This window comes from Protopterus annectens, chromosome 8.part0 (genome assembly GCF_019279795.1).
Source record: "Protopterus annectens isolate FY-2018-M chromosome 8.part0, PAN1.0, whole genome shotgun sequence".
Taxonomy (NCBI): Eukaryota; Metazoa; Chordata; order Ceratodontiformes; family Protopteridae; genus Protopterus; species Protopterus annectens.
The window spans coordinates 1447143274-1447169277 of NC_056741.1; the positions used below are offsets into that span (position 1 = coordinate 1447143274).

Genomic DNA, 26004 nt, shown 5'->3' on the forward strand with positions numbered 1-26004 from the left:
AATAATAGCATTTAGGATGCAAAGTTGGGGTTGAAGGAAGACTTGACAGGAATATCTATGCTGGTGCCACAGCTTTTTCTGAATGAATAAAGAACATTAAGATTAATACTTCTAGTAAAGCTGGATAATGAAAAATGAGTGGCAAAATATCACTGTTAGTAACTGGTGTAAAATTTAGATCATACAACATTTTACATTGTAGGTTAGGCAATTAGCAACCTGAAATATTTGGCATATTCATTTGCAAGTTCACTCAGAGAATTTGTTCATCCACTGTTTCCCTGAACCCCATTTCCTTCTGTCATACCATGTCCCAGCTTTGCATGTGTTCCCTTTTTGGAGGGTTTCAATGTGTTGTGGCTATGCTCTTTGAGGTTAGGAAAATCCACCCCCTTCAAAAAATGTAATAAATGTCAGAACATTCTGTCTCAGCTTTTTCTAATACATTTATTTGCTTGATTATTAGCAGATATTTCCTTCCAACTGGCATTTTCATTAATGTTAGAATTGATTGCACTAACAATCTTTGCAGATGTCTCCTCCTCAGTGTAAAAATATACATTTGTTAATTAACACCTTTTCGGATTTATAGACAGGAACAGCAGATGTTTTTGTTCTTTCCCACTTTCAGTTAAAGATACAACATAATGAAAAGTGACATTCATCTCACCTGAATTTATTTAACTTAGCTGGTATTAAAAAGGATGCAAAACCAGTCCTGGAATTAGTTCTTTTGGCAGCTGTAACTATTTGGGTTCAATTCAACAGTGACAGCTATCTAGTCAGCAGTTGGTGATCCTTGACCAATTTATATTAAGGTATCCTCCAAAAAAAGTTAGGTTTTAATACAGGGGAACTTACTGATGAGCCCTGCAATGAGGGAAGTAGAAGAGAGTGGATTTGTAAAGTACAGCTATAAACAGTTTTAGGTGGTTTCCATTCACAAGTTGTCCTAGTAAACATTTAGGATCAAATTTAGAAGAAGGAGCAGCAGAACTATGGTATAAGACAATGGCAATGGTAGGACAAATGTGTAACAGCTTATCTGGCCCAAATTGTAGATGAAAATGGTTTGAGGACCAGACAACCAACCCAGTCAACAAAGTTAATAAATAAATAAAACTAAACAGTTACTAAACAGTGACACTTTGAATTTGATATATAATATCTATATGCTTTTTGCCACCTTTCTTGATGATCATCAAGCTTTTCCATGTCAGCCAGGCCCATTTGTTTTCCCCAGTTAGGGTATTCTCCTGGTGTGTATTATGTTATCGAAAAAGTTCGAACTTCATATAGTCGAAGTAATATGATCGAACTTTTAAAAGTTCGAAAAGCTAAAAAAATAAATAAATAAATAAATAAATAAACAACAGAAAAAAACCTACCTGACCGTTTTAAGCAGGGGGGCAAGCCCCTCTGCACCCCCCACACCCCTCCGCTCTTTAAATATACCAACTCTGAGATTGCACTACAGTGCAGGAAAGGGAAATCTTCCCATTCCGCACTGTACAGAGATTTCCATTGAAACGTTCAAACTTTTAAGGTTTCGATCATAGGGTGTCGACCATACATATAACGTTCGAATTTTTAAAAGTTCGATAACGTAATATACACTTGTGTTCTCCAGTGAGGGCAAGAGCTGTCTAGGAATGGCTGTCATACAGACAACCTCCTCAGTAGTTTATGTCCTGGTGAACAGTATGGGAATGACAGTTATATAGTCTCATTGTAGCAGTGATCCTTGTGATGACCACAGTACAGGTGTGTGATCAAAAGGGCAGATAACCATCTGTGGTAATGTCATAGATAAATAATCATACTGCATTAGTGATCCTTCTATTTGACCATCCACTGTTGAGGTGAGCATGCTTACACAATTGTATGTGTCTGAGACCCAGCCACCTACACACAGTTGGATGTCTTTTTGGTGCGCCACCAAGACAGCACACTCCTTCCAAGCCTTTGCTCATTTAATTGTACATGTACAAAGTGCTGTGCCACTATAGGTCAGTAGTCTAGCAGAAGTGAACAAAAAAGCCCCAACCATCTACAGCAACTACTGAGCAAAGCTGATTGTTGTTTTACAAGGTCTGATGTGTCACAACTTGAGACTTGAGCTGAATGCCAGCCAATGACACCACTAGACTTGTTATGGAGTAGTAATTTTAAAAACAAACTGCATGTATTAGCAATTCCAGGTATTGTCTGTAAGAATGTAATAAACGGTCCTCCACGAACAAGTTAACTGAACTGCTCTGTTCTTCTTCAAAATTTTTAATCACTGATTCGGTCATAAAGTGTAATGATGTAAGCTGTCCATTTTTGTATAAATGTTTCAACAAATGCATGGGCCTTTAATAATGGAAATGATTTCACCTGAAATAATGCTTCACTTTTAGTCCTTATACTGCAGACCTTTTGTTGTTACAAGACAAAAATGTACAACAGTGACCTCATTCCTGTGCTGACATCAAAGGTACCAAACAGTCATACCCCATTATGGCCTTTGAACACATTTTTCCCTTAATGCAGGATATACGTTTCATGGTGGGTCCCGAGTACAATTATAATACTCATGATGGGAATATATTATTTATTGGATCTGATCCTGTAGTGACCTCCCAACTCATGAGACAGCAAAATGTGCATAGTATACCTTTACAACATTCAAATATGATCCTAGTCTACTGCGATGCCTTGGCCACCACCAGGAGCCCCAACACTCTTCACCCCACTGGAAACAGAGAGACAAACAGGCTTGGTCTGTGACTACTGCCCACCCCCATATTGCTGCTGATTTGGGAAGGCAACCTCTTCATTTGGTAAAATGCATTACAGACAGCTAGTGTAGTGTTGCTGTTCCTTGCAAGGAAAGGGGTGTCAAGGGCCTTTTTTTCCTGTATTGGGGTTAGGCTGTGGGTTATTGTCCTGCACCAATCTAAAATAAACAGTTAACTACTGCTGTTGCCGATACGTTTATGTAGTGGTCACAGACTGTCAAACAGTTAAAGGACCAATGGGTAAATGATGAAATAATATATATTTTATCTCACCATGAATTACGGTGGGGCAGTAGTGCAGAGGTTGCATTGTCACCTCACAGCAAGAGGTTCTCTGGTTCAATTCTGGGCTGGGGTGCCTTCTGCGTGGAGTCTGCATGTCCTCCCTGGATTCGTGTGGGCTTGCTCCGCTTTCCTTCCACTTTATAAAGACATGCAGCTGGAGCAGTTCTCCCCAGGCCTCCACTGAAAATTGGCTTTGTTCCAAGCTGGACTTTCCCGGTAAACAAATGTTAAATAAATAAAATAAAAATGGCTGCACCTCCCAAGCTCCCTGCAGCAAAATAAGTATTCCTTCCTAATTTTATTATTTTTTTATAATTTTTTTTTATCCTTGTCTACTATCATGTGGGCAGACATTCTGATTCCTTTCTAAAGCTAAATCAGTCAAATAATGCACCATGAGAGCACAGATAGTGAGAATAAGTAGCCCTACCAATTGTTTTCTACTGCTGGCCCACCCTTGTGTATCCAGACAGTCTTCATATCCTTTTCTGTCTGTCCCAAAGCATGCATTCAGGTCTCCCATTATCAACACCAGTTCCTGTTGTCCTGCTTTATTTAGTAGATCCTGCATCAGCTGTCTGAATGCAATCTTTTCTTAACTATCACAACCCTGCGGTGGGGCAAAGGGCAAGATTATGAATAGTGCCCTGTCATTACACTGAAGTCTGATTGCCATGAGTCAGTCACTATTTCTGATGACATCCCTTACTGTCTTCTAAAGCCTTTTCCTCACCACAATTCCCACACCATTTCTAGGCTGTCCTCCTCCTGAGTAGAAGACTCTGGATCCCAAGCCAAGTGGCTTTGCTGCACTGCCCTTCTATCTTGTCGCCTGGATACATAGGATGTCCAGCCTCCTCATTTTCATCATGTCATCCACTTCCAAGCTGAATCCTGCCAGTGAACCTACAAAGAGTGTAGAAATTTTTAGTTCATGTTTGGTTGGTTGATTGGTTTTAAATTTAGCTTTTGCTCAACAGAGGTATCACAGGTAATTCAGGCTGAGCAATTAGGCACCAATCATCCAGTAGCTTATTGACCAAGGGCTGCTGGCCTTTATGGTGGGCACACACTGGCCAATAGGGGCACATAAACCCTTACTGCCATTAGCATGGGTCCATGGCATAGGTCAGGTCCTCAGCTAACTTAACACAGGCAAATACCCATGCCCATTTTTGGCAACATTAGTGAACACAACCAAGTCACTTAGGGAAAATATTTACACCATGGAGTGGCTAGCCATGACACAGCACATAGTCTGTGATCCATGTTCTCCTATCCTGAGGTTACTGCACACCACAAGTGATACTTAAAATGGTTATGCTATACAACTCGTCCCCTATATGCACCATCTAGAGTCTGTGCTGCTGCCCATTCTTGGGTATGTTTGAGGTAGAAACACTCAACATGTTTGTGGGAGGTGAGAAGAACCCCACAGAGTCACAGGGAAAACATGCAAACTCCATATAAGCATTGGCCAGAGGTCAGGATCAAACATTATACCTTGTGAATGGGAGGCAAAGTTATCAACCATTATGCCAAGTAAGCATAAACATACTAATGTCAATGTCACACTATCTCTGAGTCAAGGGAAGAGCGAATTTTCCCTTTACTCTGAAGTGATACAATCATGACGTTTTTCTATTTAGAGACTGATGGTATATGGTAAAGCACCCAGACCCCACACAGAAGGGTTCAGGAGAGCACAGTCCCCCTGCAAAAATGTTATCAATTGGGATTTTTTTTATAAATTAGATGTGGTAAGTATAATAGATGTTGCTGCCTAAAGGAGATGGCATATATGTCAATGGGTCATTCACAATGGCATGACACCTGACAAAACAATACATGATAAATCATTATGATTCCATGTGCTACTAATGTTGCTGTTGCAGTGGTCTTGTGTCTGTCACGTTTTAGGTAGCACACTTCTGCTATGTACAGTGATTTCTGTATACATTTGGGATAGTGTAGAACACTAAAGAAATTTAAATTTTCTCCTCGGCTTACTTTTTCTACTGACTGCCATAGTCCCTATTATCCCTGTCTTTCAGGAGTAACTATTATTTTTAGCTTGTTTGTAGCTAGCCAAGGAGTTTCATGGGGGTCTACTTTATGTCCACGAAAAGCAAGTTGGCCGAATATGAAATGCCCGACACATAACACCCGAACGCTGACTAACCCGAAACACGTATGTCCCAAAACTGGAAAGACTGAATCACCTACTTTGTCCACAATCCCTTACACCACTGCACAGAATCAAGCAGAGGACTCTTTCCCTTCACCGGAAAACAGTTTTCTCACTATACAAACATCTTTGTAAGGTTAGGTAAAGTTTATATATAATATACAAACTTTACCTAACCTTACAAAAATGTTCATACTGTGAGATATTAGAAGTACGATTACGTTTTCCGGTAAAGGGCACCGGAAAACATAAACGTACTTCTAATTTCTCACAGTATGAACATTTTTATAAGGTTAGGTAAAGTTTGTATATAATTTACAAACTTTACTTAACCTTACAAAAATGTTCATACTGTGAGAAATTAGAACAGTGTTGTTAGGGATCGTGAACAAGTTACCTGAATCGATATTTCAGGTTTCGGGTTAGTCAGCGGTCAGGCGTTATGTATTGGGCGTTTCGTATTAGGCCAACTTGCTTTTCGAGGACATAAAGTAGACCCGTTTCATGGTAGGATGGAATCATTCAGTGGATTTCATCATGATGACAGGTAGACTGGACAGCTGTCACTTGTAGTCAGCCATCTTCTGATGTGCAGTTCTATAGTCAGAGAGATTTCATGTGCGATCATAGCACACCTGTCAAAACTTTCTTCAGTACTGATGATGGAGTACTGTGCCAAAGTTTGGCCAGACCCCAAACATATTCCTGAAAACTCTTTCTGTGGCATTCAAGTATTTCTTCCTGACTGGGTATCTTTTAGTGATCCACTTATCTTTAGTATTTTTAGAATTGTAAGAGCTTACAGTCTCCAAAAGCACTTTTTTTCAACATCAGGTCACATATGTATCAAAGCTGAATATTTTCTTGCTTTTCACAAATTCTCACAATCACTGAGTACTTGCTTTGTTAAATAAATTTCTTTTTTATGGTACATTGTGATGCCAGACTTCACTTAAGTTTTGAATTTGCATTCTCCAGAATGACTGAATCCAAAATCTGCACATTCAACAAATGTATATCTATCTGATGCCAAATCTTCAGTCAGTCAGACAACCACCATTGTCTTCTGAGTCATTAGTACTCTAGAGAGTACATTTCCTCAGTCCCAATGTGTTACCTGTACACTGAATTTCTCTTAACACTTTACACTAATAGAAACTGCATTGTCAGCACAGCTGCACATGAAAAGACGTTTTTTTGTGTGGGATTGAGCTTTAGGTGATGTGTACAGGCAGCTACCAGCACATTGTAATATAAACAAAACTAGAAGCTTTTTATCCAGTAGTGAGTGTTTGACATGAAGTCATGTAAATGTTTGTCACCTTATAGTGATGAACTGAAAAGCATCTTTTTTTTTTTTTTTTTAAATAGCACTGCTTTCTGCTGGTGAGGGGGCATTTTGTCAGTGCTATGCAGAGACTATTCCACAGAGTAGATGTGCATTCATTAAAAATAATAAAAATAATCACTTTAACTATGACTGTGGATGTTTAATTTGTAGGCTTTGAAATATTTCTCAGCAAATATACTGAGATGCAGTATTGGATTTTAGAACAGATACTGAGATGGAATATTGGATTTTAGAATTTCATTTTACTGCCTAATAATGTCCTTAAAAATAATCCTGCCCAGGAACCATTGAACTCTTCCTGTAAGATGAAAGTTTTTTTTTTCCACATAGGCAAGAAGGGTTTACATATGCTTTTACTGTATTGGCAAAGTCTGAAAATGTACCAACAGAACATAATCACCTCTCTTAGGAATGCTTACCATTACCCTTCCCCCAGTGTTTTTATTTATGCGTAAATGTGTTTGACATTTTAAGAGCAGTTGGTGACACAAGTTGCCGTTCAAGCCCTAATGGATCCTTGTTTAGTAATACAGCTATACTGTCTCCACTTCTCTGAAGCCTTCCTTTAAACATTCGCTGGCAAATTGCATTAGCTAATTGCATTGATTTATTTTTGTTTGTTCCTTTATTTAGTCTGTGTTTGCAGCAGAAGGAAAAATCAATTCTACTTCCTACTAACTTTAGCATGAAAACACACTTGTCCTTCAGTAATCTGGTTTGACAAAACCCAGTAGGCAAATGAAGAAAAGACAGTAATCTGTTCTCAGTTGTGGGAGTCCTTTCTACTTTAAACAGTGTCTGCAGTATATCAAATATTTAGCTATTTACCTCCAGAACTCTGCAGGTAATTTAGACACGGCGTAACACTAGTTGAACCAGATGCAGGATGTTACTCTCACACTCAAGGACCCATTTTAGATTTCTGTTCATGTAGCACTGCAGAGGAAATTACAGATCATAATTCTGTCATGTGGGCTGACAGCCAGATTAGTATTAACATAGCAGGAATAGAGGAGTCTGTTTATTTCCAGCCCCTGATAAACTATATTTTAGGAGTTCAGTAGAATTATTGATGTCAGAAGTCAAGGGATAAGAGTGACAGCAGTCATCACCTCTCTTGACATGAAAGATAAGTAATGATGTAAGGCCACTGAATACAGGGGAGTTCACATGCATTCATGTCCCAGTCTTTCTCAAAAGAAATACCTAAAATGAATGGTGTCAGGATACTGACAGTCTGGGAGATGCAGGTTGTTGCATATCTAGCCCCTGCCAGCAAGGGTATTTTTAGGCTGTGATGTAGGAACACTAACAGAAGTGGACTTGGGAGGGGGCACAATAAGGCCTATCCTACCTGTCATAGAAGGGATTATTGTATGCAATAGTTTAGTAGCATTGACTACAGGGAGCTAATAACTACTCCCACTGCATGCTCACTCAGAAAAGGTTACTTGATAGGCCCTTTTAAGCAGGTGTAACATAGGTAACATTGTCAGAACGTTAGTAGTAGTGAATCTCATTACCTATGCTAGTCCTAACCCCTTTCATCTAGAATAACTGTAGCAGTGTAGTGGCCCTGGCTTACTGTGGAGGCATGGACTACTGTCCCAGACTCAACTTCTCACCGTATGTAGCTGTGTTAAACTAGTGATGGGGGGATACTGCTTGTATCTATTCCAATCCCAGGCTCTTTAAACAAGTATTACTGTTATGCATTGCATTGCATATACTGACTACAGGGATGCCTACCAGAGCTGGATCCAGAAAAGGGTGACCTAGGCAGCTGCCTAGGGCCTGTGTTGGCTTAGGGATCAATAAAAAACAAAATTGCCTCCATAAATAAAAAGAACCTTGAAGATGTCCATAAACACAACAGGGCTTTAGGACCTCATGGGGGACTTTCTGCAAGAACAAAGAAGGGATTTAGGACCTCACAGGAGACTTCTATCAAGAACAGCAAGCTCCAGAACCCTCAACATTAGGACATTGTCATAATATAAACTGCGGGAGATGTGAACAAAAGGAGGATATGCAGAGCAGCCTGGGATTAAATATGTTGCCTGCAGGACTGACACCAACAGCGCAAATGTAACAGAAGTCAAAACATTGCGTGAACGCACGTGTGTGTGTGTCTCTAATGCCCTAGTTAATGGGGTTCTCTAGTTAAGTGACTTTGCTCAGAGTCAAACCCTGAGCCTTGATTACTGACAAGCAAGTGCCTTAAACCTCCACATTAACTGCCTGGACTCCCTTGAATTTTTTTTTTTTTTTTGTAAGTCGTAGAGTTTCATAGTTGTGTTGTACAATGTTAGTGGTGCAACAGGCAGCATACTTGCTTTTGGTGCAGAAGGCTATGAATTCTCTTTTCACACCAGGAAGATGGATTGCTAACACTACAGTGCAGCATAAAGGTGAAAATGCTTGCTGCACCCCTGAGTGTTTCCTCCTTTGGATGAGATACCTAGTAACCATGAATCTGTTGGCTGTTTGTCAGCCATTCCCTATTGCACATCACCAGCACACCATTTTTTAATGTAACCTTGGCAATTTATTCTCCAAGGGTAGCAGGCATTGAATTTGTAGATAAAGCAGTGAAATGCAAAATTGTTTGCCAGCAGCGACCTCTTCATTAGTTGATATTTCTTCTTAATGTGAAATTATTCAGATGACTTTAATTTCAGCAGAGACTGTGCATACTGACCATTTTTGGTAGATTATAACGACAGCAGTTTGAGTAGCCTTTTATGGTTGAAATTGTCAGAAATGGGTAGCCTTGTCATTATAGGTGCATATATTTTGTTTCAGTGCTTACAGGAAAAAAATGTTCAAAACTACAATGTTAAAACACAATCTAACAAGTGGTGCTGTATTAAACAAAGAATATGATTTAATATGGTCAGGAAGGTGAATCAAAGAACACATGCATTTATACATGGTCCTAAAAATGTATAAATTGGGGCCCATGGTTTGAAAACAACCCAAAGGTATGCTTAATCCACCATTAGCCAGATGCATTTTCTGTGAATGTGAGTTACAGCGCAGTTTCAATGAATTTGAGTTTCAAGGGCAGAGAAGTTTACTGTTGCTCATGCTAAGTCTGTTTTCATTGTGAGACTGTATTTTGTTTAGCAAATGACTGTCAGTGTTTGTACTATTAAATTTGAAAAAAAAGTTTTAATTAAATCCATATATCTGTAATCATTGCAGAAGTAAAGAAGAGAGTAGTGTGCACACTGAGAGGTTTGAACAGTGTTTATGGTAACTGGAGAGAGAGAGAGAGAGGCAAGTAATGGGACGCTGGAATGTTTGCTGGGAGGGGATGCTAGGGAGGTGGACACACAGAGTGGGGACGCGGGTAGGGGGATTGATCCATTACTCTGCCTAGGGCCTCATTTGATCACGATCCTGCTCTGATTCTGACTACATATGCAGTACCAAACTTCCCAGTAAGAGGCACAGTAGTGGAGAAATAGAAGTAATTCTTGGTATTTTGCTCTTACTGGGACAGACTGGGCTTGCAGTAGCAGTTGAAGCACTGAATATGGATCCAGTGGTCCTACTTTATTAAGTAACATTTAGAAAATCCAGCCAGCAGGTAGCAGTACCATAGCAGAATCCAAACTAGTCTCAGTCCCCCATCAGCATACATATATTTACACATTCTGAGCCACAACAAATAAACAGTCACTCATGTAGGGTAATCCTGCTCAGTAATACTAGTACAAACATGCATAATCACCAGAACTGAGCAACCAGAAACTTGTCTCACCAGCCACCAGTAACTACTTAGAAAATTAATTAAAAACTAATTGCAAATCCATCCTATCCTTTCTTCCTCCCTCTTTTATGAATAACGCTGTTACCATAGCTAAATACCAGGAGAAAAAGATCAGGGCTGAGTCTCTTGCAAAAGAACCTGTCAACAAAGTAACAATATAGATGAAACTACTACTGACAAAGAGCCAGCTGGATTATAGTGTCCATTGGACAGTGTAGAAAAAAAACAGAACAGCTTGTATCTCTGTGCCTCCTTCTCCACTTGCACTCTGACATTCCTACAACACATACAGTGTTTTGTGTTGTGGGATACTTTAAACTGAATGGAGTTAACATCCCAGCATGTACCAAGGAGTGACATAACTGCAAACCATGAAATTTATGTACCAGTAAATAAACCAAACAGACTAAATGTCAAACATAGCAAAATATATTTCTAACTGACTGGATCCCAACAAATGATCCCAATAAAGTAGCTGAAATTATAAATGAAAACACCTTCACTAGTGACCATGTTGCTGATGTTCTTTGTGTTTCACTGTTGCAGTCATTACATTTGGGTAATCCTGCTGGCAGGTTGCCCTCAGTCGGCCTGAATTCCAAAGTCCTGGGTCCTGCGTCGGCCGCTATCGCCCCTTCCCTGACGTCAGGTCGTCGGGGGTATAAAAGATGCGGCCGATGCCATTTTCTTTAGTCTTTCTTGCCACGCAGTGCCAGAAGCAGTTCGCAAGTGCCGTTCGCCCAACTTCTGAGATTTTCGAGTACAAGTTTCAGATCCGAAGTCTTCTATAAAGCTAAGTACCCCAATGGGGAAACTTTTTTCTTGCTCCAGACCGATGTCAGAAAAAGTTAATAATTGTATTTCTTGTGGGAAGCAAATACCTCATAAGGACTTTCATTCTTACTGTATTCCTTGCCTAGGCCCTGACCATAATGTTTCAGGTTGTCGGTTTTGTGCTAGATTTAACAATGCACTATTAAGCGTTGGTATGATTTTGCATTAAACTATTTTGGACGCAGGTTCAGTTGTCCAGAAATGTTGTCGGAAAGCCATCCGATTACCGTAGTTCACAAAAAACGCAAAGAAAAAGAAAGACAACCGAGGCCCAAAACCGACGACGAAGCTTCTCCTAAGCCAGTCACCAGTTCGCCGGTTCTCAGTGAGGCGCTTTCGCAGCCCCTGACACCCGCTACTTTAGAGTCGCAGGTCACTACCGACTCCCACATGGAGTTGGTTATGCCACTGGAAACTCAAGGTATTGGAGCCTCTGACGCTATTCCTTCAGATGGGTCCAGAGCTGCTGAGTAGGCACCAGCTTCTAAGGGTGTATTCAGACCTAAACATCTATACTTTAGACCGACTACAAAGGCAAAGACTAAAGCACCTCCAAAGGCAAAGAAGCAAACTCAAGAGCCACGTGGACAGGCCTCCATGCCCAAAAAGCAGATGCTCAAAATGGCAGAAGACTTCATTACCTTGATCAGGGGTTCCCATCCCCCTCCTGATAAGAGGCCTAGGCAAGAGACTGACTATGAATCTTCCAGATCAGGTTTCCATTTCTTCTGATTCCTCTTCTGATCAGGAATATTCTCTTCCCCCTATGAGGATTCTGATGCTGAAGAATCTATTCCTTCAGCTTCTCCTCCATAGGACTATTCTTTTGGGGAAATCTTACATACCATGAGGGAGCATTTCCACTGGGAGAGCCAAGATTTTTCAGAATCTACAAAGAGGCTCAGGGATTTCCTGTTGCTACCTCAACACAAGCCACTAGCCATCCCACCTGTGTTAGACATTGTAGATGATGTGTTTTCGGAGTCTAGTCTTACCCCTGACTCCTTACCTCCAGCTCCTGTTAAGCCTGACAGATATTATAGGGTTCCTGACTCACATAAATTCCTTTTTAAAAACCCTGCTGCAGATCCAGAAACTATTTCTCAGGGTCCCAAAGGAGTAAAGGCTTCCGTTGCAAAAAACCCTACCCACTCTGACAGGGATTCTAGGGCACTGGATAGATGGGGAAAAAAGGTTTACACATCTGCTACCTTGGCTATAAGGGCCTTAAACTGTCAGTTTCATATACTGAAATATCAGCAACATGTGATGGCATTGCTTAAACAGAAAATGTTGTTAAACTCTGAATTTGCAGAAAACAAGGAAATGCAGGATTTATTGCATGCAGCTAAACAAGTTGGAAAGCATACTTTGCAATGTGGTTTTGATTCTTTAGAGGCCTCCTGCAGGGCCGCAGTTACAGGTTCTGTAATTAGGAGGCATGCTTGGTTAAAGGAACAAAATCTGCCTGATCATGTTAAAGTTAAATTATTAGATGCACCTTTACAGCATGATACTTTGTTTGGTGTTAAGGCAGAAGAGATGTTAAAGAAAATGGAGGACAAAGCTAAATCTATGCAAATGGTCAAAGATTTTTTACAAGTACAGCCACCTAGGTTTAGTAGGCACTGGCCAACAAAGAATTGGTCCTTTCCTGTGTCAAACAGACCTCAAAGGGGCAGACCTAGATGCCCTAGAGGCAGATCCCAAGCGCAGGGTTCATTTTTCTCAAAACAATGGGGGGCTTCTGCCTCCAAAGTTGGAGAAGACAAATCACAACCATTCAGGGAACAGCCCCAATGACTTCCCCCTGCCTGCACCAAGCACTTATCTCCTGGCAGCCCCCTTAGGGGGAAAATTAGCACTTTTTTCTCAAAATTGGCACATTATAACCCAGGACAAGTGGGTCTTAAATATCTTGTCACAAGGCTACAAGTTCCATTTCCATACCCTGCCAAAAGCAAACGGCTGGACAGATCTGCCAAAAAATCAATGGACAGAGGCACAAAAACAAGTCTCATCCCTCATGGACATGGGGGCCATACAACTAGTACCAGAGCAAGAGCAGGGACAAGGATTTTACTCAGGACTGTTCTTGGTACCCAGAAAGGACAAGGCCTGGAGGCCAATACTAGACCTATCTATTTTGAACACATTCCTGGATATTCCAAAGTTCAAGATGTTGACTTTGCGGCAGCTTCAGCCCATGCTAGGCAAGAATGCTTGGCTTGTGACTTTAGACCTAAAAGAGGCATACCTGCATGTCCCAATCAGACAAATATGCAGAAGATACCTCAAATTCAAGGCCGGCTCAATGCATTACCAATTCTCTGCACTGCCCTTTGGCTTATCTACTGCGCCCGGGGTCTTTACAAAGTGCCTGGCACCAGTAATTGCATTCTGCAGACAAAGAGGAATACAAATACACCCTTACTTGGAAGACTGTCTATTTCAAGCAGAGAACAAGGACATTCTTTTACAGCATCTATCGTTTGTGAAAAGACTTCTAACATGCCTAGGGTACAAAGTCAATGAAAAGAAATCAAAACTAGTACCCTCTCAAAAGATAATATTCCTGGGTGCAAGCTTAAATGCAACTGCCCAGATGGCTTATCTTACACCAGACAAACAAAGGCAACTGACTACCTATTTCAAAATGCTGGCAACAAAGGCCCAGTTATCTGCAAGACAAAATTCTGCAGGCTTTGGGCTTCATGGCATCCTGCATCCTACTAATTACATATGCAAGACTGCATATGATGAAACTTCAATGGTACCTAAAAAGTGTTTGGACTCAACATTGCCACAGCCTGGAAACTATGATTACTCTCATTCCCTGCCTGCTACAGGAGTTTCGATGGTGGGCACAGGCTTGTCACCAAAACAAGGGACAGCCATTCACATTACCCCCAGCCAGGCAAACACTAACAACAGATGCATCAGATTATGCCTGGGAGGCCCACATGGCAGGAAGATGCATTCAGGGCACATACACCTCAAACCAAATGCATCTACATATCAATCAAAAAGAGATGCTAGCAGTTCAAAATGCCCTGACAGCCTTCAAGGACCTACTACATCCAGGACAACTACTGATAAAGACAGACAACATCACAGTAATGTGGTATATAAACAAGCAGGGGGGCACTCATTCTTACCCTCTTTGCAGACTAGTCATGACTTTGTGGTACACAGCATTGACTTACCAAGTACACCTGCAGGCACAATTCCTGCCAGGAAGGAAAAATACTCTGGCAGACGAACTAAGCAGAAACCTCATGGATCCCCATGAGTGGCACCTGGATCCACAAGTCTTCAGCATGATAATAAGGAAATGGGGATGCCCAGACATAGATCTATTTGCCTCCCCTCACAACTAACAACTAAAAAGATTCTGCACAAGGATTTATCACAGACAAGCATGGAAAGTGGACACTCTGTCTTTCAGCTGGAAAAACCTATCAGTATACGCATTTCCCCCCCTGCCTCTCCTCCCCAAAGTACTCCTAAAGGTCAAACAGGAGAAGCCAAGGATGATACTAATTGCCCCAGACTGGCCCCACCAGTACTGGTATCCAATACTAAGGAGCTTGTCTCAATGCCCAGCTTGGACCTTACCTCAGATACCTCATCTACTGTCCCAGCAAAACAATCAGATCCTACACAGCCAACTCAGGACTTTAAACCTGGCAGCATGGCGGATAATGTAGTCATACAAAACACACCTCTCAGTAAAGCTGGGATGGATGTCATTTTGGAGGCCAGAAGGCCTAGTACTAGAAAATCTTATGCTGGAAAATGGAAGAGATTTTGTGCTTGGAACCAAGCACAAGGAACTGATACAGCTGTGCCAAATATTCCTCAGATTTTGCAATACTTAACTGAGATGCTGGACAAAGGTCTATCTTTTTCATCTATTAAAATTCATGCCTCTGCCATTTTGGCTCATTACAATACAGAGCCACCAATCTTTTCTCATCCCTTACTAAAACAGTACCTCAGAGGAGCCAAAAACTTAAGACCTCCAAGAAGATCACCAATGCCTGCATGGAACCTCAACTATGTCTTGGAAAAACTCACCCTGCCACCTTTCAACAATGGCTGATATAAAGTTTTTATCTTGGAAAATAGATCTTCTCCTAGCAATAACTTCTGCAAGATGAGTTTCAGAGCTTCAGGCACTCATGGCTGTGGAACCTTTTATCATGTTTTATCCAGACAGGATCTCTCTGAGGACAAACCCAACATTTATGCCTAAGGTGGTGTCCAGTGTGTCTCTTAACCAAACTATTCATCTGCCAACTTTTTATCCAAATCCACAGAACAAGGGGGAGAGAATTCTGCATTCTTTGGACGTACACAAACAGCTAAGATTTTACTTGGACAGAACCAAAGTTTTCAGAAAGACAGAACAATTACTATTGGCATATGCTGCAGGATCACAAGGAAAGGCTATCTCAAAGCAGACTATTTCAAAGTGGATAGGCCACTGCATTCGTTTCTGCTACTTACGCCATGGCAAGCCAGTGTCTAAGTTCATTAGGCCACATTCAACCAGAGCTGCAGCCACTACAGCAGCCTTTCTCAGGGGAGTACCAACCAAGGATATTTTAGAGGCTGCTACTTGGAGTTCAGTGCACACCTTTACCAAGCACTATCATCTGCCACTCTACTCTAAATCCTGGGCAGGCTTGCCACTGCAGTTCTGGAGGGCCTCATAGCCGCTCTTAATGCTGTTTAGCTCCAGCTTCCCATCCATAGCTTTGGGACTCTACCCAAATGTAATGACTGCAACAGTGAAACATGAAGAACATAGTACAGTTGTGTACACTTACCATAAATGTAGATGTTCGAGTGTATTCACTGTTGCAGTCCAGGTTACCCTTCCACTATCCCCCTTTTCTTCTGATGGAACCTATCTTTCCTTCTCTGATTCATACAACCTATGTGGTGTATTTGCTTGTAGATGAAGGTAAAGTTTATATTGGTGCATGTATTTATATGTATATAAATTTTGGCTACCCTTTTAGGGGGCACCTGACATCTGGGGCAAGAAAAACTAAATAAAATGGCGTCGGACTCTTCTTTTATACCCCTGATGACCTGACATCAGGGAAGGGAAGACAGCGGCCGATGCAGGACCCAGGACTTTGGAATTCAGACTGACTGAGGGCAACCTGCCAGCAGGATTACCCAAATATAATGACTGCAACAGTGAATACACTCGAACATCTACATTTATGGTAAGTGTACACAACTGTACTTTACTGTCTCACTCATTGGCAGGAGACTTAAACCATAACCCAAATACACTGAAAGAATGTCCTTCATCTCTCAGCCCTACTATGCTTTTGTGGTTGAAATTACAGATCCTAACTGGTCTCCAGTATCAAAGATGATCCTTCCCTTTACTGCCTTGAAAACCTTCCTCAACCCTAACCTCTGACAAACACATACATGCAGATAAACAGACAGAACTTGGAAAAGGAGACAGGGGTTGCCACAGCAGAACTCCGGTCCGCTAATGATTGGCAGTAGATTTTTTTTATGGTGCCGAGTTACCAGCCTGACACCTAACCTTCAGCCCATTCACGCATGTCTTTTGGAGGCCACTCGACCGCGGGGAGGACATGCAGACTCCATACAGAAGGCATTCCAGCCGTGAATCGAACAGGAGAACCTCTTGCTGTGAGGCAACAATGCTACTGCTGTACCACCGTGGCTTCCTGGAAAAGGAGACAGGTATGATGCTTTTTTTTTTTAAATGCAGATCCTTGTTGAAATTCTGGGGACCATAAATACAATCATTAGAATTTCAGAAGTGAAAGCACAAATGGTGATGAATGTATACAAGTACCAAGGTTGCGGAACCTCAAAGAACTCCCCCCTTCTCCAAAGTAACAGTGATGCTCTACATAGTATATATAAGCAGCAAGGCAATAGTAGTACAGTTTGCCCCTCCAAAAAAAATATAGTTTAAAGGTATAATAGTGAGTTTCAGAAATGTCTATATTAGCATGTCGAAAGACATGATCGCCGAACATGTCTTAGTTGGCATGGAAATATCGACCAGTTAAAATCCTGAACGCCCGAGTCAGCACATTTTTTGTAGGGGGAAAAATCACTCACCCATCATCGAGGATTTGCCCTTTTCCCCACTGTAATGCAATCTTGGAGTTGGTATATTTTGTTAGGGGGAGTGTGGGGGCAAAGCCCCCCCAAGTTGTAGGGTATGAATGTGTATGGGGGGGGGTTGTGTACTGCCAAGTGATTTTTTTTTTCCCCTAGGAAAAAATTTGCTGACTCGACTGTTCGGGATTTTAGCAGGTCAGTATTTCCCTGTCGATTAAGACATGTTTGGCAAACATGTCTTTCGACATGGTAATATAGACCCGTTTCAGAATTTGTATGAATCCCATTTTATTTTATGAAGTGTCAGGACTCACAAAATGGAGTCTTATACTTCTGAAATGGAGTCCTCAAATGTTGGATCAAAATTCAACAAATGGCTGTAGTATGTTTTTCAAACAAGTAAATAAATTAGAATATTAACTGTGTGACTTACATCAATCTCAAATATAAATGTAAAAAAAAATCTGTGCTGTAGAAATACTTCACACTAGAAGCAAGCAAACTCACCTGATCATAAACCTGTGCCTCTTCCGGGAAACTTACAGGTTTATAGGTAGTTACTAGGCCTGTAGTCAAAGAGGTTATTGCCCGAAAGCACTAAACCTGTGCCTCTTCTGGGAAACTTACAGGTTTATAGGTAGTTACTAGGCCTGTAATCAAAGAGGTTATTGCCCAAAAGCACTATCTGGTTAACTGACTTGGTCAAGGTCATACAGTAGTGAAATGAAGGCAAAAAGATCTAAACCATGTATCCTTGGAACAGGAAGTAGCTCATTAATAAGTCGGAGCTTTATTCCTCTCTGCACTAAATGCCAGTCAAGAAATATTTTCCAACCCCCAACTTCCAAGCATACTGCTGCTTTATCAAATAATTAGGCTGAGACATAAGCAGACATCTTTACAAGAGTTCATGACACCATCCAGTTTAGACCCTAGAAAAAGTACTCATACTGACCCAGAAACAAAACACCATTTCTATTTAAAAAATAAAGAGGGCATATTCCCATGCTCATCAGTAAAATGCTTGATTATGAATCACCTGGTCCACAAGACATTTTCTTATGTTCTTAAAGCTGTGTACTGCATTCATCAATGCACCACTATCACACGTCATTAAAAGATCCCTTTTAACAGGTACAGATTCTCCAAGCATTAAAACTGACCATGTTACTCCAATCCCTAAGAGTGGAACTCTTAAAAGCTAACAGTTTCAGACTTGCCTGTGTCGTTTCCCACTAGCAATGTTGCTTGAAATACTGGTATAGAGGCAAATGAATATGCAAAATACTAGCACACAACAACAGGAAGGGATAATATTACTGTGTTACTGACACAGCTTACAGAAATATGGATGAAAGGTCTACTCACTTGTGCAATAGTTCTAGGCCTATGAAGAGCATTTGATACAGTGGACCATCCTTCACAACTGAGTGAGCAAAAAACCACTGGTCCTAGCAACCAGTTTAATACTTTCATCCTGCCAATGGCATTGCATTGTCAAAATTCAGGCATCTGTCTCCACTCCAAAGAAAGTGTTATCTGGACTGCCTTAATGTTCTGTGATGGCACCATTCGTTTTCCAATTTATAGAAAAGGTATCTGGAAGATCTTGCATTTGGGGATGTAACTGCACCCATTATAAAACACACAGTGACATCACATGACAGACAAACAAACATGCTTTTCCTCAACACTTGCCAGCCTGCTCCAAGTTGTTTTATTTTTTTGCTGTGAGCACAGTTTGGATTGTCATTCTTGATATCATCAAGGAAATTCCCTTATTCACATGCCTTATAAACAAAATGAAGTGTCACTGTTGCTCTCCACCAACACCCACACTGGCATTGCCTGTATTGTTTTTCAAGACAGACGCAGTATGAAAAAAAAAAAATCTCAGAAGTGTAAGGGATCCAACCGTATCATTCTTGGCCACAACAATGAAAAACTAAATCCTTTTGCCTAATTCTGAATTTTACAAAGAAAGTTCAAAGGGATTGTTTTGTTTGCAACTTACAACAGATTTGATGACCTGTTAGATAAAGGCCTCTTGGATATAAATTTGTGTGAAATTTTAAATGAAGAAGACTATGGGCCAGATCAATTAATGCCTACACTAAGTGTACACAATCTGTATTCAAGAACATCCCTACCTCATTTTTTGTGCTTTCTAGTCACTCAGAAATATTACACTAAGTGTACATGTTGTCTAACTTTGTGGTAACCTTTAGAAATCCCCCTCAATATTTAAGGCTACAAGAAAATCAGTAGGAAAACAAAAATTAGGAGAAAGAATGTGTGTGTTATACTTGTAATCTGTTCACTCAGAACAGTGGACACCTTATACATAGATACATTTGATAACCTGGTAGATGCAGTTGTTTGAAGACTTTTTTTAAGCACAACCTAGTTTAAAAGGCAAAGTCAGAAAAGATATTACAAAATGTTGATACGCAGAGAAGAATTACAGTAATAATGCTGTATGTTACAATATGCTGAGATACAAAGAAGAATTACACTAGAACAGAATTAGGAAACAATATATACAATTAGCTACCAAATTGTAGATGCAGTAGGATCACAGTAGCGTATCAGTCATTCATATATCAAACATAGTTAAGAAACAAAATTTACATAACACTGAATTGGAACATTGTAGTTGTAGCAGAGGAATAGTAATATTTCTGAAATTGCAAAACCAGGCACGTTATTGGCAATGGGATAGTATCTTGTTATGTTATGTGATTCCACATGATGGACTTAAATTTACCAGAAACAGACTGTAATATTAATACTGATTTAATAACATTAGTTAGGAAATTATTTATAGCATATATTCAGAAACAACAATTGCTTCCAATTGTAAAAAAAAAAAAAAAAAAAAAACTACCTGACAACAAAACACACTTGTTTTCCTAGGAAAATGGCTGTTACTTCATGTCAGGTTTTACGACATCATTGATGTGCAGTGATCATGGGTTTATAAAAGTTATAATTTTGACAAGCTAAAATCTAAACCAATGCACAGAAGATTAATATTAGACTGTATGGAAGTAAAACTGTCACTATCTAAAACTAATTGGAGAGATGCATTAAGTAGAAGAACTGCAGAAGGGATGTTTTTAAGGGATTTTTTTGAATGCAGAAAATAAAAATAAAAAATGTTTAACATCGGGATCTAGGCATATAAAGTTGGGGATGGGGAATATTGTAATAAGAGCAAGGAACTTAATTAAGATTAGATACAAAAAATATAAGAAATAGAAAAGAGGCCAGACTATTAACTTTGAAAACTGAAATAAGCTAGACAGACAAAGTAAACATAGTGTGAGACAAGATCAAGAAAAATTTGAGGAAAATTTATGTAAAGATTGTAAGCATAATAGAAATCCATTTTATAGATACATAAGACATTCAGATTGATGAACTGAGTGAAGATTCTACAGTTTATTCTCAAACACAACAGAATGTAGATATAGTTACAAAATCTTGTGGGGTACAGTGATTGATGCAATGGAGGAACAAATGGACAACAGACTAGATGCATGAAGTCAATAAGTTGCAGGCACAGAGGGGAAAGAGGAGCATTAAATAACTGTATAAATGAATGACTGAGTTAATGTATGCTTACATTCTTTGGAACAGTATTCTTTGGTTTGGTTGAAACTCTAGGGAGTACCTTAAGTGTAACTCATTGAGGCAATGTAGACCTTTTCCCTCCCCCAGGCAATGCAAGCCAGCCTCAGCTGTTCACCTCCTACCCTGCCTGCCATGTCCTTCAAACCCTGGGTCACTTAGTCCCAGTTTGTATAGTTTATATCCAGAGCTTTAGCCCTGTGTACTACAGAGCCGGCTAACTACAGTATTCCTTCTTAGATTAGGAAGAGGCTTCCTGTCTCTCACCCATTGGAGTGGGGCAAATTGAATCACTGTGGGGAAAACATGGCAAGTAAGTTGACCCCTTATTTTTTCTATTTAATTTTATTTATTTGGTTTGTGGACTGTGAAAGTCCAACTAAGGAAAGCCTATTTCAGCAGAGACCTGTGGAGAAAAGCTTCTCATGAAAATTACATACAAGATCAAATAAGATCAGTAGGATTGACAAGAAATACAGATGTAATGTACTGAAACATGTTTCACAACAGAGATTACATATTCATAAAGCAATAAATTCAATGAATATGTATATATGAAAATCATAATAACAGACAAGCTTTTCTGAGCACAGTAATTTTTGTTTCTGTGAATATAACTGGAAATATTATACATGCATGCCTAAAAGTTTAAAAGTAGACACTACTTCTGGATTTTTCTAATTGGTGTGAGTAATTTTAATATCTGAGATATCGGGTGGGTTTTTGGAAACCTGGTAGAAGAAACATAAGTCTAGATTTTTAGTATCTGGTTTTTAGTCTAGTGCCTTCAGTACATGTTCAGATGTTGTTAAAGGTAGCATGGAATGGGGATCTAATCTAAGGGATGCAGTGGTAGGACTACAGAAGGGTGATATCATATGCATGTTGAATAATGCTAATAAGACTTCATACTTTTGGCATATTGTTTTTAAAAATTGTAAATAACAAGGGGCTAAGGACTAAGTATTAAGGAACACTAAGTTGAGTGTATTGTACAGGTGATGTTTGATTGCACCACCTGATGACAAGGTTTGATAGTTGAGGTAGCTAGAAAATCAGTAAATAATAGATAAGCAGATAAGCTGGAAGTGGGAATTTTGTGTTTGAACATTTAAAAGGCCTTGTGTAGGTCAAAAAGTATGGCTTTGATATAACAGTTTTTGCAGGGACTCTGGTGTTTTTAGTAAAGTTCAGGAGAGCTGGCCCTCTTCCATGTCTTAACATGAAACCATGTTGTGCACTAAAAAAGAGAGTATTCCTCCTGAAGTGGTTCAATAATTTTTATTTTTATGTAGGTAGTATATATTACATAATTTACAGATATGTTATATTTTATATATTTTATTAGCACTTTGTTATTAAGGACTTTGCATACATATTTTTAAATGCTAAAATGTTTTAATTATTTATATTTTAGTAAGATATGTTTTGTTAAATGTTTTTATAGAATCGCGCTTTTTGATGAGTGAACTTGAAACAACTTGGCTTTTATTCTTATGAAAGCGATAGGGAATAATTTTTTGATTTGAGCTTCCCTATGTTTTGTCTAATGTCTAACACAAACCAATGATTTTTAAGTAAGCAAAGTCTGATTTACATTTCTGCTTTCATTTGCTAGCCCAGACCAATGATGTTTGAGAAAGTGAAGTTTAATTTACATTTTCCATGCGAACTTGCTAGTTTAAAGCTAGGTTTTGTCTAATGTTTAAAGTAAACCAATGATTTTTAAGCAAGTAAAGTCTGATTTACATTTCTGCTTTCATTTGCTAGCTGAGACCAATGATGTTTGAGAAAGTGAAGTCTAATTTATAGTTTTCATCTTAACTTGCTAGTCAAAGCTAATTAGAATAACGAAACACATTGGATGATGAAGCGCTTGTATAAGCACTTGTATTGGTTAGAGCAAAGCAGCTTGTTTACATGTTTTTTGTCATTGGCTGTTATATGCTTTATATTAGATTGAGATGTGGCTTTTGACTGTGGATCTGAAGAAGGCTTTGATAGCTGAAAGCGCTAATCCATTGTTTGTTGTTTTTTGTCTTGTTGAGATACAGCTCTGAATAAATTGCTGAGATACGTTTTATGGTGTGGTACATCGCTCTTCTCTTAGTTATTATTGTGGTTCAATAATTGGTGATTGATGCATTTTCTAGTATATTGATAATGTATTGGCATGGGAAGGATTGCAATAGATCTGCATTGCCCTAAGTCAGTGGATGGGTCACCTTTGTGAAATGGGATTAGAATATCAGATTTTCAGGAATGAAAGCCAGACCTATATTTTGCTGATAATTTATTAAAAGTGAGTATAAAATGGATTAAGGAGCAAGGCTAAGTGCATGCCAGGTCAGAAGACTCATCTGAATTTAACAAAAGTTTTCATTTTTTCAGCATTTCATAAGTCATATTAGTAGGTACATGGGAAAAAATGTAAGTTACTTGCAGTGGTAGTAGAAATATCAAGAGGGTGGTTGTTGAGGGGATCCTTATTAATTGTAGGTAACTGAATAGTTCTGAATAGGTTTGGGAGGTGGTGCCAGAGTTATGTACAACTCCAAGAGGTATTAACCTGGGGGAAAGGGCTGTGGGTGTGATATTCACCTGGGAAGGTAAGTGAATTAGTGCAACTTCAAAATTTCTAGGTTTATCTGACTAGTGTGTGTGTGTGTGTGTGTGTGTGTGTGTGTGTGTGTGAGAGAGAGATTCTATTGTAGGCTTTTTTTAATGCTTTGAGCAGTGTTTTACCATGTTTTAAAGCTGTGTATTTTAATTTTGATGTGCCTATGCATTAGATATTTAGTAGGATTTTCAGGCAACATCAATACTCTAATAATATGTTTTTTATGCTGTATGGTAACCTAGGAGAGGTTTCTGTTGTTTATTATTTATGTCCTAATACAGGCTGCATGATTTAAAATACTCAGGTATGTGGTGAAGTACTTGATGGCTACATATAAATGCCCAAAGGGGTTATCAATTCACAGATCTTGGAGTTGTGACAAAATCATCTAGACTAAACTTGCACATTTTGCTGTTTTGTATAAAGCAGTGAGAAGGAAGCTTTGATTTTTTTCCACAGAAAATAGGTGAACAGTCATTGATAAAGTGAAGGAGAATTCCAGCTGCAGAGAAGCTGATAGAATTTGGTACTAGGATCCTGTCTAGTACAGTATACTGTGTTTTCCTGGAAGCTTTGTCCACTCAAATTTATTAAATGAGTTAAACCAGATTGTTGGGTTTGGTGGTGGATCCTTAAGTCATACTCTAGATTCCGGTTTAAGTTTTAATCACCTGAAAGCATTATTTCAAGTGGAATGCTACTTAACTGAAATGAGAACATGGGTTCTGGATTTGTTTGTTCTGGGCTGTGTGGGAAGAACAAAAACGATAAGCTTATATTTGATAGGAATAGCAGCTCAACCAGCACATTTTTATGTCCGGTGTATTCAAGTCACATGACAGCCTACAGAAGTGATAGTCATTTCATTTAAGATGTGTACTACTTAAGGAATTGTTCTAATTTACTGGAAATGGTAGGTTTGTAGCATGAAATCCAATCATGTAATTGTGTCAGTCTGTTGCAGATACCTCTATAGTTTGTGTGTGTTTTTTTTTTTAATGAAGAGGTGGCCATTTTTTTTTGTCAGAAGAGGAACATAGAATAGAATTTAAACACAGGAGGATCTGTGTTTGGTTGGTTGTTATGGGACTGAAGTAGGAAGTACATGTTGTGACCTGATACTCAGTAACATTGATTAATAAAGAAGAAGATCTTTGTTCTAGGGGATTTTTGTACATTAACATGGCTTGTAAATTTACACAGAGGTTGGTGTGTATATTTTTTGTCATTGGTATGCTACATTTTAGACAGTTGTTAGAGGTAGAAACCACTAAGCTTTAAAGTTTTTTTTTACTACGGTTGTTATAGATGAAGTAAGGGATGAAGAATGAAGTGTAGCTGCACAGGTGTCAGTTATGTACGGTGGAAAAAATATTAATTTTAACGATTTTTGTTGTATAATGTGGTGTAGTATAAAATAATTTGAGATAAGTATTTGTATAGACAACAGTAACAATAACATTAGTAAAATGTAATTGTGAATTAATGGCATGTTTGTTATTAGTTATCTAGTGAAATATGGTTGAGTCAGGAGATTGCCCATAAGTATAAATGAAATAATGCATGGGGTGGGTGGGACAGGCACAGGGTAGTTTTAGGGCAATAACTGTGGTTGTTTTGTTTAATCTACATGAAAAATAAGTCCAGCTTTTTGAGTGCAGCTTATTGGCCCAGTTGTATTTATTTCAATTTGTTAATTGATGTAGTGCATCAGTCACAGTGACCAATTTTAGTCTCAGCCCATGAGCATACAAAAACTATTTTATTGCTACATGTAGAGGGGTTTCAGCCATTATAGCTTCATAGCTGGAATTTCTTGTAGTGCCAAAATAGACATGGCTGGTGCTCAAGAGAAGGCAGAGAGGGTAAGGGAAGACACTGCAGTGGCTAAGGAGATGGCTGAAAGAAGGACAAAGAGAGAAGCAAAGCGAGGAGTTACAAAGAGAAAGGTGACACAGGGGTTGGCCTTGGGAACAAAACTGTTTAGTGTGTTCAGCATTGCTACCACAAAAATCACACAAAACATGATAATAATTAAGGGCAATTTTAAGTGCAGGAGTGAACCACATGGTCAAAAGGTAGCAGTCAGGGTCAGCAGGACACTGGGTTGCTTCTCCTCTGTCATAAACGTCAGTAACAAGATAGTAATTCTGTCAATCTACATACGGATGAAGCTTTGTGTGGAATTCTGCACCAGGTTCTGAAGGCTGCAGAGGTAGAAGGGAAGCAGTGTGAAAGTACAGTGTATATGGTTTAGATGCACAAAATCATTGAGTAACTGAGAAAAAAGCTGTCCAATGGAGCATGCAAGGAGAGAGGTACATGAGCTCCAAACAGAAGTTTTAACCTTCAGCTTGGAAATGAGGAAGTAGTGTGTATATGATAATGGTAGCAGACTAT

At 39.4% G+C, this 26004-nt stretch overlaps 1 protein-coding gene across 2 annotated transcripts in view; it reads left to right on the forward strand.

Annotated features, from left to right (window-relative positions):
* Positions 1-26004, forward strand: part of MCAM (melanoma cell adhesion molecule) — a 508421-nt gene that overhangs the window by 455810 nt on the left and 26607 nt on the right. The window lies entirely within an intron of this gene.